This window comes from Rhincodon typus, unplaced genomic scaffold (genome assembly GCF_021869965.1).
Source record: "Rhincodon typus isolate 14 unplaced genomic scaffold, sRhiTyp1.1 hic_rhity00002875, whole genome shotgun sequence".
Lineage (NCBI taxonomy): Eukaryota > Metazoa > Chordata > Chondrichthyes > Orectolobiformes > Rhincodontidae > Rhincodon > Rhincodon typus.
This window is the reverse complement of record NW_025968513.1, coordinates 328-9929: the sequence shown is the minus strand read 5'-3', so window position 1 is coordinate 9929 and position 9602 is coordinate 328. Positions and strand designations below refer to the sequence as shown.

Below are 9602 nucleotides of genomic sequence, written 5' to 3'. Positions count from 1 at the left end.
AGAAAAGGCAGATGCAGAATTATGGATATCATACAGGATGACTGGATATACACAACAGTTCAAAAAGATGAAGAGATTGGACAGTGACAGAAATGGTGAGAAAGAAAATGGATACAATGGAAGAAATCACAACTAATGAGGGTTTGGTGAAATGGAAAGGTTACAGGCAGGGGCCGTTCACTACTTTACTCCTAAAGCAACTGAAGTCCAGACATGCACAATTAAACATGAATGTTCACAGCTTGTTGTCAGTAACTCTATATTTCTCCAGAGGATATGGCGTTGACCTTCTGACTGCAATCAATAAGAAAAGTGAAGAGAACTTTTCTTACTCTATCCAGTTCACTCAAAAAAATTGAAACAGTTACACCTTGTTAAATGAGGTTTAAATGAGTTTTAAGCAACGGTGTTCATAATTACTGCTGACTGGATCTGGAAACATAATTTAACACCTCTGGAATGTCCAATGACTCCATGATGATAAAACAGTTCTTATATTTAATGATTTTACATGTTCATGACATTTCAGCTTCTACTGTAATCCCAATAGTGTATGCCCAATTATTTATTCTGCTCTGTAACACTTAGTTAAGTGAAGTCTATTCCATTTTATAGCCTGATTTGTTGTCTGTGAGAAGACTGGAGTGTGATTGGTAGCCTGATGACATATTTGTTTCTGGCTGCCCAAGGATCCTCCTACTTGATGCCAGATTCAAACCAACATCAGGAAATCCAATTTAAGATCAGTTGCAAGCATCATTGATTTGTCATTGACCGAGTGTGTTCTGGCTATAACCTTGGCATGCTGTAACTACACTCTTCCCAGAGTGGTTCTTCCTCATTACTATTGGCAAGAAGCTATGCTTACAGCAATGACAGCCTTACAAAAGCAATTTTCATTATAAATGTGGACACGATTGTACAACAGAAAAATTGAGGACAGAAGAGCCAGTGAATTACATCCATATGTTCTAGGGGCAGTACGGTGGCTCAGTGGTTAGCACTGCTGCCTCACAGCACCAGGGACTCGGGTTTGATTCCATCCTCAGGCAACTGTCTGTGCGGAGTTTGCACGTTCTCCTCGTGTCTGCGTGGGTTTCCTGCCACAGTCCAATGATGTGCAGGTTAGGTGGACTGGCCATGCTAAATTGCCCATTAAAGTGTCCAGGGATGTGTAGGCTAGGTGGATTAGCCATGAGAAATGCAGGGTTGTGGGAGTGGGGGTAGGGGTGGGTGGGATGCTCTTCAGAGGGTCGGTGTGAAGTCAATGGACCGAATGGCCTGCTTCCACACTGTCAGGATTCTGTGAATTATCCCAGTCTCACCTAAAAAAACACAAGGTCTTGACTCCCTATTCTTAATTTATTAAGTAATTCATGCTTTTTTTAGAAATAGTTGTGTTCTGTACTATCAAACTTGACATATGTATTTACGAGACTTAACACATTATTTGTCATTATGAAAGCAGTTAACTTCTATCTGTGCTCCTGATCTCATCCATCTCTACTTCAGGTGCAGCAGGACAGAATGGGGTAGGTCATTCAAATTGTCTAGCCTGCCATGACATTCAATAGATCACGACTGATCATGCACCTCAAAGCTACTTTCCTGTTCTATCTACATGTTCCTTGCTACTATTAGTCATGAAAAAGCTATCCATTTTTGGTCTTGAATATGATTAATGATTGAACTTCCACAGGCTTTGGGGGAAAAGAAATCCAAAGATTCACCACCTTCTTTGTGAAAAAATCCCTCCTCATCCCAGTTTTAAATGGCCAATGCCTTATTCTGAGATTATATCCTTTGGTTCTCAACTCACCAGCCACTGGTAACATCTTGTCACACCCTGTAAGAATTCCATAAGTTTGTAATATTATCACCTTTGGACTGTCTCATGGAAAGGACTTTGCTACCTAACTGTGCCATTATGATGAATATTAACTTCCTGAAATGTTAACCCTTCCCTTCCAAGGCTTGGTTGATCTGCTGTAGAGATGAGATGAATCCACTGAGGGAAGTGACAAAGTGAAGTGCGCAGGCATCTAACATTCTCCCTTACAATTAGGGGTGGTGCCTGAGGATTGCAGAATTGTAAACGTTACGCCCTTGTTCAAAAGAAAAGGTGTAAAGCTAAGCCAAACATCTTGAGACCAGTCAGCTTAACTTCTAGAAAAATATTAAGAGTCATATAGTCAAATGTGGGTTAATTAAGGGAAGTTACGTTCAGCTAACGTAGTAGAGCTTTTTGATGAACTAACAAAGAGGGTTGATCAAGGCAGTGCTGTAGATGTGATGTTCATGAACATTTAATGAAGATATTTAATACACGATCATACAACAGACTTGTGGGCAAAATTGGAGGTAATGGAATAAAAGGAACAGTAGCGGCATGGATACAAAATTAGTGAGTGATCGGGAATAGGGTAATGCTGAACTGATGGTTTTCAATCTAGAGGAAGATTTGAAGTGGAGTTCCCTAGGATCAGTGATGGGAGCCTTGCCTTCTCAGATATATATTAATTGTTTGGAACTTCAGATAAAGGGCATGATTTCAAAATTTGTGGAAGGAAATAAAACTTGGAAACATTGCAAATTGATTGGAGGATAGTGTAGAACTTCAAAAGGACAAGCTGGAGGAGTGAGTGAGTGGTTTCCATAGTCTTACCAGGGCTGCTCTCTCTTTGGAGAGATGACTGGTGGTGACTTAACCTGAGGGCTACCATACTGCAGGCGAGGGGAGGGATTGAGGGGAGTCCTTAATAGGGAGTGGACAGGTAAGTTCAATTTGCAGAAGCATTTGGTGATTCACTTTAGTCAGCAGAACATGGAGAGACAGTACAAAATAAAAGGTACAGCTCTAAGTTGGGTGCAGCAGTAAAGACACATAGATCTATACGTATATAAGTAATTCAAGGTGACAGGAAGGGGTGATAGAGAATAAAGCATGTCTTAACTTAGGCTTTATTAATAGAGTACAAGATCAAGGAGGTTATACTGTACTTGTGTAAAACACTATTTCATCCTCAGTTGGGGTATCCTGGCTAGTTTTGGATTCTACACTTCCAGAAGAATGAGAATGCATTGGAGGGATTGCATGAGGGCTTTACGAGAATCGCTCCAGGGATGAGGAATTTTAGTTATGAAATTAGATTGGAGAAGCTGGAATTGTTCTCCTTACAGAACAGAAGGCTGACAGAAGATATGATTTTGAAAACTTCAATCAAGAGGTCTGGATGGAGTAAAGAGAGAAAATGAACTAACCATGGTCACACTGAATGACAGAGGATCGACGGAGGGCTTATGTTTTACTTCTGTGTTCTAATGCTCTGAAGTTCTTATTGTCTCGAGAAAGGACAACATTATTGTAACAAACACAACCATTACAAATACTAAATCCTGAGACAGGCAACTGAAGTGCAAAGTCACAAAGTCCCATTGGCAATAACAGCAGGCAAAGATTTAGTGTACATTATATTGTTAACTGTTTTAACAGAACCATTTGCACATAGGCTAAAGCCTCCACTAAATCAATATGGATAAGGGAGGGTCAAATAAAGTTAAGCGTTCACCTGCTTGTCAACTGTAATTTCCAGTCTTATGAGAGATTTTACTTACTTTTCCAGCTCTTTGTCCCTGAGTGGTGATCTCCAATGCTGATACTCCACAAAAATCAGAAAGAACAGTAAACAGAAAGTGAGGACAACACCTGCAAACACTACTTTCTGACGGGCTGTGGTGTTTCTGAGGGACAGACTGAAGTGCCACGATGCAGGAAACAAACAAGAAAAACCAACTCTGAAAGAAAATTAGAAGGCAATATTTTAATACTTTGAATTGAAAAAGCAAAAAAATGGCAATATTACATACAATGATACATTTCACTGCCTCAGAACTTTGGAATCATTGAGGTTGAAATGCAATCCTGGTCGTAAAGTAAAACACATGAACATGTTGGTGCACAGTAGTTCCCACCAACAGCGCTGAAATAAAAGACCTTACCATCTGTTTTAGGTATCAACTAAAGATAAATATTGGTCAGGACACTGGGGCCTGAATTTTATGCCCCCTGCCTGTGGGCTAGAAGGCAGGGCTACATGCAATGCAAAAGTTTCCATTGCCCCAGTGGAATATATGCAGCTTTCTAATTTGAGAGAGATGTCAAGTGGCAAGTTTAATCTGAGGTGCACCACACCTCAGGTGAAGGGACAAAGTTGAGAAGAAGATCTCAGCCAATTGTGGAACTCAACTCAGGTTGCTGGCTTTACTCTGCAGCTCAAATCAGCTGTTCAACCAACTCAGCTAACAGACTGTCAAAGGTACATACAATATCCAGTGATGGTCTCCCATCACTTACCCCTCTGTCTCCAGACCTGTCTGCAATGTTACTGTGGGTGGAGTATTTGGGTGTAGGGGTGGTGCCAGGCACCTTCCAGTTCTTGGGACTATTGATCCTCTCAAGCAGCCAGATTATTGTCATTTAAGAGGCTCATCCTGCTCACATGAGTATTTTACCCATGGAGGGGGAAGATCCTCTCTCAGCAGGAATTTCAGCAGCGTTATCTGCACAGGCTGGTGTTGATCAACTGGTTAATGAAGCCACTACTGGCATTTGGTCAGGAAGCTGTCAAAAGCAAGACATCCCCTTGGAAAGGGCTGCAAGTCTTGCCTTGAAGCAATTAACAACATTCCCAGGGTTAACCCAGGGACATCAAGATTGTGAGCAACAAAAACAAAGTTGCTGGAAAAGCTCAGCAGGTCTGGCAGCATCTGTGGAGGAGAAAACAGAGTTAACGTTTCGGGTTCGATGACCCTTCCTCAGAACTGTGATTGTGAGCAAGTTCCCTACATCCAACGTTTTAACCGGGCGGTAAGAAACACAGTGCCCAAAAGACTTAGCCTGAAGAAATTCCTGCGCTTCTCTTTAAAATAGTGATCTAGGCACTTTAATATGTTCCTGAAGGGGTGGTTGGGTCTCAGTTCAAAGTTTCATTAAAAGACAGTCCTTCTGTCAGAGCAGCACTTGCTCACTTACTGCACTGGAGAACCAGCCTAAATAATATGGAGTCGGACTAGAAACCAAGGCTTTCAGATTCAGAGGTCAGCATACTATGTACTGACACACATCAAGAGTGAATCATACTGACATTTGCCACAATTTTTCTTGGATCTATTCTTAATAACTAATACAACATTACAATTGTATTTATTTATTTACTGAAGCCACTTGTGGTTGTTTGCAAGTTTGAGAGCTCAATGCATACATCTCAACTTGGAGCATGTAAAAGGGTCCCAAGACTCCACTTCTTAACCAGTCAACACCCCTATGGAAGGCTACAGCATCTATGCTGCAGGAGACGTGGAAATATCATCACTGGCACCCAGCTGATCAGGGTTGAATTAAGTTGGCAGCACTCTTAGACTGATAGCTTGCTAGATAATCTTGGAGGGAAATTCCACCAAGTTTGATCAGTTTCACCTGTGATGATTCAACATCATCGGGATTTATCCTACACTCATTGTTCCTTGTTGTCCAATATTCTCACTACTGTCTCCTTGTAAATGCCATCCCAATTCTAACCCCTGGGCCCCAGCTGGGAACCTTTATTGTTCTTTTCAATTTGGACTTACTGTGTCATTTGCTTAGACCAAGCAGACGGGAGTGGCTGATAAATATTAGCTTTGTCAATGTTGTCGAAAGGTGAATAATTCCTTGTACATAGAGCACTGGAAGATATTTCACCACGTCTTAGAAACAGAAATCTTTGGATTGCTTTTTAAAATCGAGGCATACGTACCTTGGTCGGTATTTGCATACCGAAAATATTCAGGAAACCCTAAATTGTACCGCGATTTCCCAATGGTGCTAAAATAAGCAGACAATTTGGTTGGCAGGGTGCCGTCCCATTATCTTATGGAACTTCCTGTCAGCATGGGAAATTCAAACCCTTATTTTAAAAAGCCACAGGGCCATGTGAAGTCAAACAAAACTTAGTCTTCAGAACTAAAATGCTTAAAAATAATTGAATGTTAGGATCCTGTATTCAGATGCCAGACGCCAGACGTCAGTCGGGGTGGACCCTTGAGAGACTGTAAAAGGCAGTTTCCATTATGGTTAGCTATTGTTGACCATTAGAATAGGTTGCATTATATTGATATCTGTAGCATTTATCATTACATTGTTTCATCATTTGCATTATGGGAATTGAACTATCTACTCATTTCATTATCTTTCAAAACTTTTCAAAACGCCACACTTCACAATGTCAGATAATCGAAGTTCCACTAGATTGCTGATCCTGCACAATCAGTTAAAAAAATATTGCTCTTCGAAGCACAATAAATAGTTTCAACATTTGCAGACCTGTACAAGGCCAAGGTATAATATAAGCCACTTTAGACAGAGGAGAAAAAAACAGAATAATTCTACTGATTTTTAATTATCAAACCAAATTTGTTAAATCATTAAGAAAATTGTAGCATAAAAAGTTTCAGCCTGCTGTAAGTCTTTTGAAGGAGTTGTCCAGCTTACCTAGCCATATGGTAAAGGCACAGTGTCTAGGTGGGAAGGACTTGAATATACAGCTTCTATATTAAGCTTCTTGCTTGTGAATGTCACCTCAGCATCTTCAGTTGATAGGCACACGCTGTTGACAGCATGGCTCAGACCTGCCCCCTTTTTCTATGCACAGTTCAAAGGCTGACTGATAACAGGGCAGAAAAATACATAGAGAGAGGGAGAGAAAGTTAGAACTCAGGTCAGAAAATCAACAATAAAATACATCTAGTCTAAAATAATAAAGACTTAAGTACTCATAAGAATCATCAGCAATTTCTCCATTTATTATTATCTCCAATTCCGTGTTACCTAAGCAGGTGATCACAGTAATCCATCGCTAAGCCATTGACACTTAAGCGTCAAAACAGTGATCACTAAAATGTATGCCACTGGTTAGCAAAGCTATACAAAATGCGAAATGAGCACTGGATTTTATTCCTCGAGAGATGGAATTGAAAAGCAGCAAAGTTTTACTAATGCTGCATCAAACCTTAGTTAGACTAAATTTAAGAGCACCGTATGAAGTTCTAGTCACCGTATCATAAAAATGATATGCAGACACTGGAGTGGTTGCAGAGAGAATACAAGGATGATACATAAATGTGTGGTTATTTATTTCAGAAAATTAATGAAAAACGTGTCAAAGAAGAATTGCTCCTCTACTGGAAAAAAGTCTGAGGGGTGAGATCTTTAAAGTTATGAAAGATTTTGATAGCGTGAATACAACATTTCCCTTCGTGGGGAAGAACATAGAGGCCATGAACTTCAGATGGTCACCAAGAAGTCCAACAAGGAATACACAAGAAACTCAAATAGTGGTGAGAATGTGTAAATTGTGTTAGCATTTTGTGGGAGAAGCAAATGGTTGAGATATGTTTAAAGGGAAACTAGTCAAGCATGTGAGGGAGAAGGGAAGAGATGGTAAGGATGGTAGATTTATATGAGAATGTTGGGATGAGGCTCAAATAGATTGATTGGGCTGAATAGCTTATTTCTGTGCTGTACCTATATGTTCAAAGTAATCATAGGCAGGATAAAGAATGTTGGTGCTATGGAACAGATGATCATCCATGCTAGAAATCCCAGTATAAGCTTCAAACACTGTGCCTGGCTGAAAGTAAAACTGTCTCCACTGTAGTTCATTGGTGAGCCCCTGTCTTAAATGTCCTCCTTCAGAATGGCATTTGACTGCACCCACTCTCAGAGAGGTACAGAGCATTTGCAGGTCTGCCTAAACTGCTGCCACCCAGGCCTCGAACTGAATTCCCACCTCCAGGTGGACATATGAATTCAGAGGAGTAAGTCACTCAGCCCCTTGAGCTTACTCCAACATTCAATAAGATCTGGATTGATCATTAATCCCCTTGCTTATAAGCTTTCAACCCCCTTCTTATCACGAATCTATCTACGTTTGCCTTAAAATATTTAAAGACTGTCCATCCACTGTCTTTTGAGGAGGAATGTCCTGCCTCATGATCCTCTATGAGAAAAGATTTCTCTTTATCTCAGTATTAAATCGGCAAACCTCTTTTTTTAAAAACCATGACCTCTAGTTCTGGAAACTCCCAAAAAAGTAAACATCCTCTCCACAACTACCTTGTCAAGACCTCAGGATCTTGTCTGTTTCATTCAAATCGCCTCTAACTCTTAAATTCCAGTGGATACAAGTCTTCTAACCTTTCCTCACAAGACAACCCACCTATTCCAGTTATTAGACCAATAAACCTTTTCTGAACTGCTTCCAACAGATTTACATCCTTTCTTAGTAAGAAGACAAACATTGCACTGTGCTGAAATGTGGTCTCGCCATTGCTCTGTTTCAATGAAGCACAATCTCCATACTTTTGTTTGCAATTTCCCTCACAATAAACAATAACAGTCTAATAACTTTCCTAATTACTTGCTGTAGCTGCATATCAACTTTTGTTAAAATAAATCACTTGTGGTTCGTCGCTGATGAGCCCTAGAGAAGGTGGTGGTGCGCTGCCTTCTTAAGCTGCCATAATCCACACACTGAAAGTTGACCCATGATGTTCTTAGGGAGAAACTTCCATGATTTTGACCCAGCAATACTAAAAGAATGGGGATATATTTCCAAGTCAAGGTATCTTGAAGGGGAATTTGGAGGTGGTGGTATTCCCACATATCTGCTGCCCTTGTCCTCCCAGATGGAAGTGCTCATGGGTTTGGAAGATGCCGTCCAAGAAAGCTTGGTGAATTTCTGCACAGCATCTTGTGGATAGTACATCCTGCTGCTACTGAACATCAGTGGTAAAGACAGCGAGTGCTTGTGGATGTGGTGCCTATCAAGAGGGCTGCTTTGTCGTGGATGGTATCAAGCTTCTTGAGAGTTGTTGGAGGTGCATTCATCCAGGCAAGTGGGGAATATTCCATCACTCCTGACTTATATCTTGTAGGCGGTGGACAGGGTTTGAAGAGTCAGGTGGTGAGTTATTCACTGCAATACTCCTCGCCTCTGAACTGCTCTTGTAGCCAGTGTTTACTTGGTGAGTCCAGTTCAATTTCTGGTCAATGGCAACCCCTAAAACGTTGAAAGTGGGGGATTCAGTGATGGTAACACCATTAAATGTCAAGGGACAGTGGTTAGATTGTCTCTTATTGGAGATGGTCATTGCCTGTGCTGCAAATGTGACTTCTGCTATTCATACACTGGGGTATCAAGATCTCTCTGCATATCAGATCTCCATAATTTCTCACCATTTAGAAAGATGTTCTCTCTAAGGTTCGAATGTCTTTGGAATTCCCTTCCTGAAAAGGAAATAGATGCAGAATTTTTAGATATTTCCAGACAACGGTAGAAAGATGAAAAAGTAGGAAGTCCCCCAACAACTTGCATCACTCCCCAATCGTTTCTCACTGGCCCTCACCCATTGACTGTCATCATTCCCTTAATGATTGTATCTTTGCTGACCCTCACCTCTCCTTTACTGACCACCCACATCTACCCCACTTCCTTTCCCCATTAATTTATTCAGCCTACACCTCCACTGACTAATTCCTTCTCCTCCCAATGAGCATTTCCCAT

At 40.8% G+C, this 9602-nt stretch overlaps 1 long non-coding RNA gene across 1 annotated transcript; it reads right to left on the bottom strand.

Annotated features, from left to right (window-relative positions):
• Positions 1–3618: 3618 nt before the first annotated feature.
• Positions 3619–9329, bottom strand: LOC109918238. The gene is made up of 3 exons (XR_007261415.1): positions 9275–9329; positions 6530–6701; positions 3619–3795 (listed from the first exon to the last, which is right to left on the bottom strand). It is a non-coding gene; the product is annotated as an uncharacterized LOC109918238 (long non-coding RNA).
• Between the last annotated feature and the right edge of the window lie 273 nt (positions 9330–9602).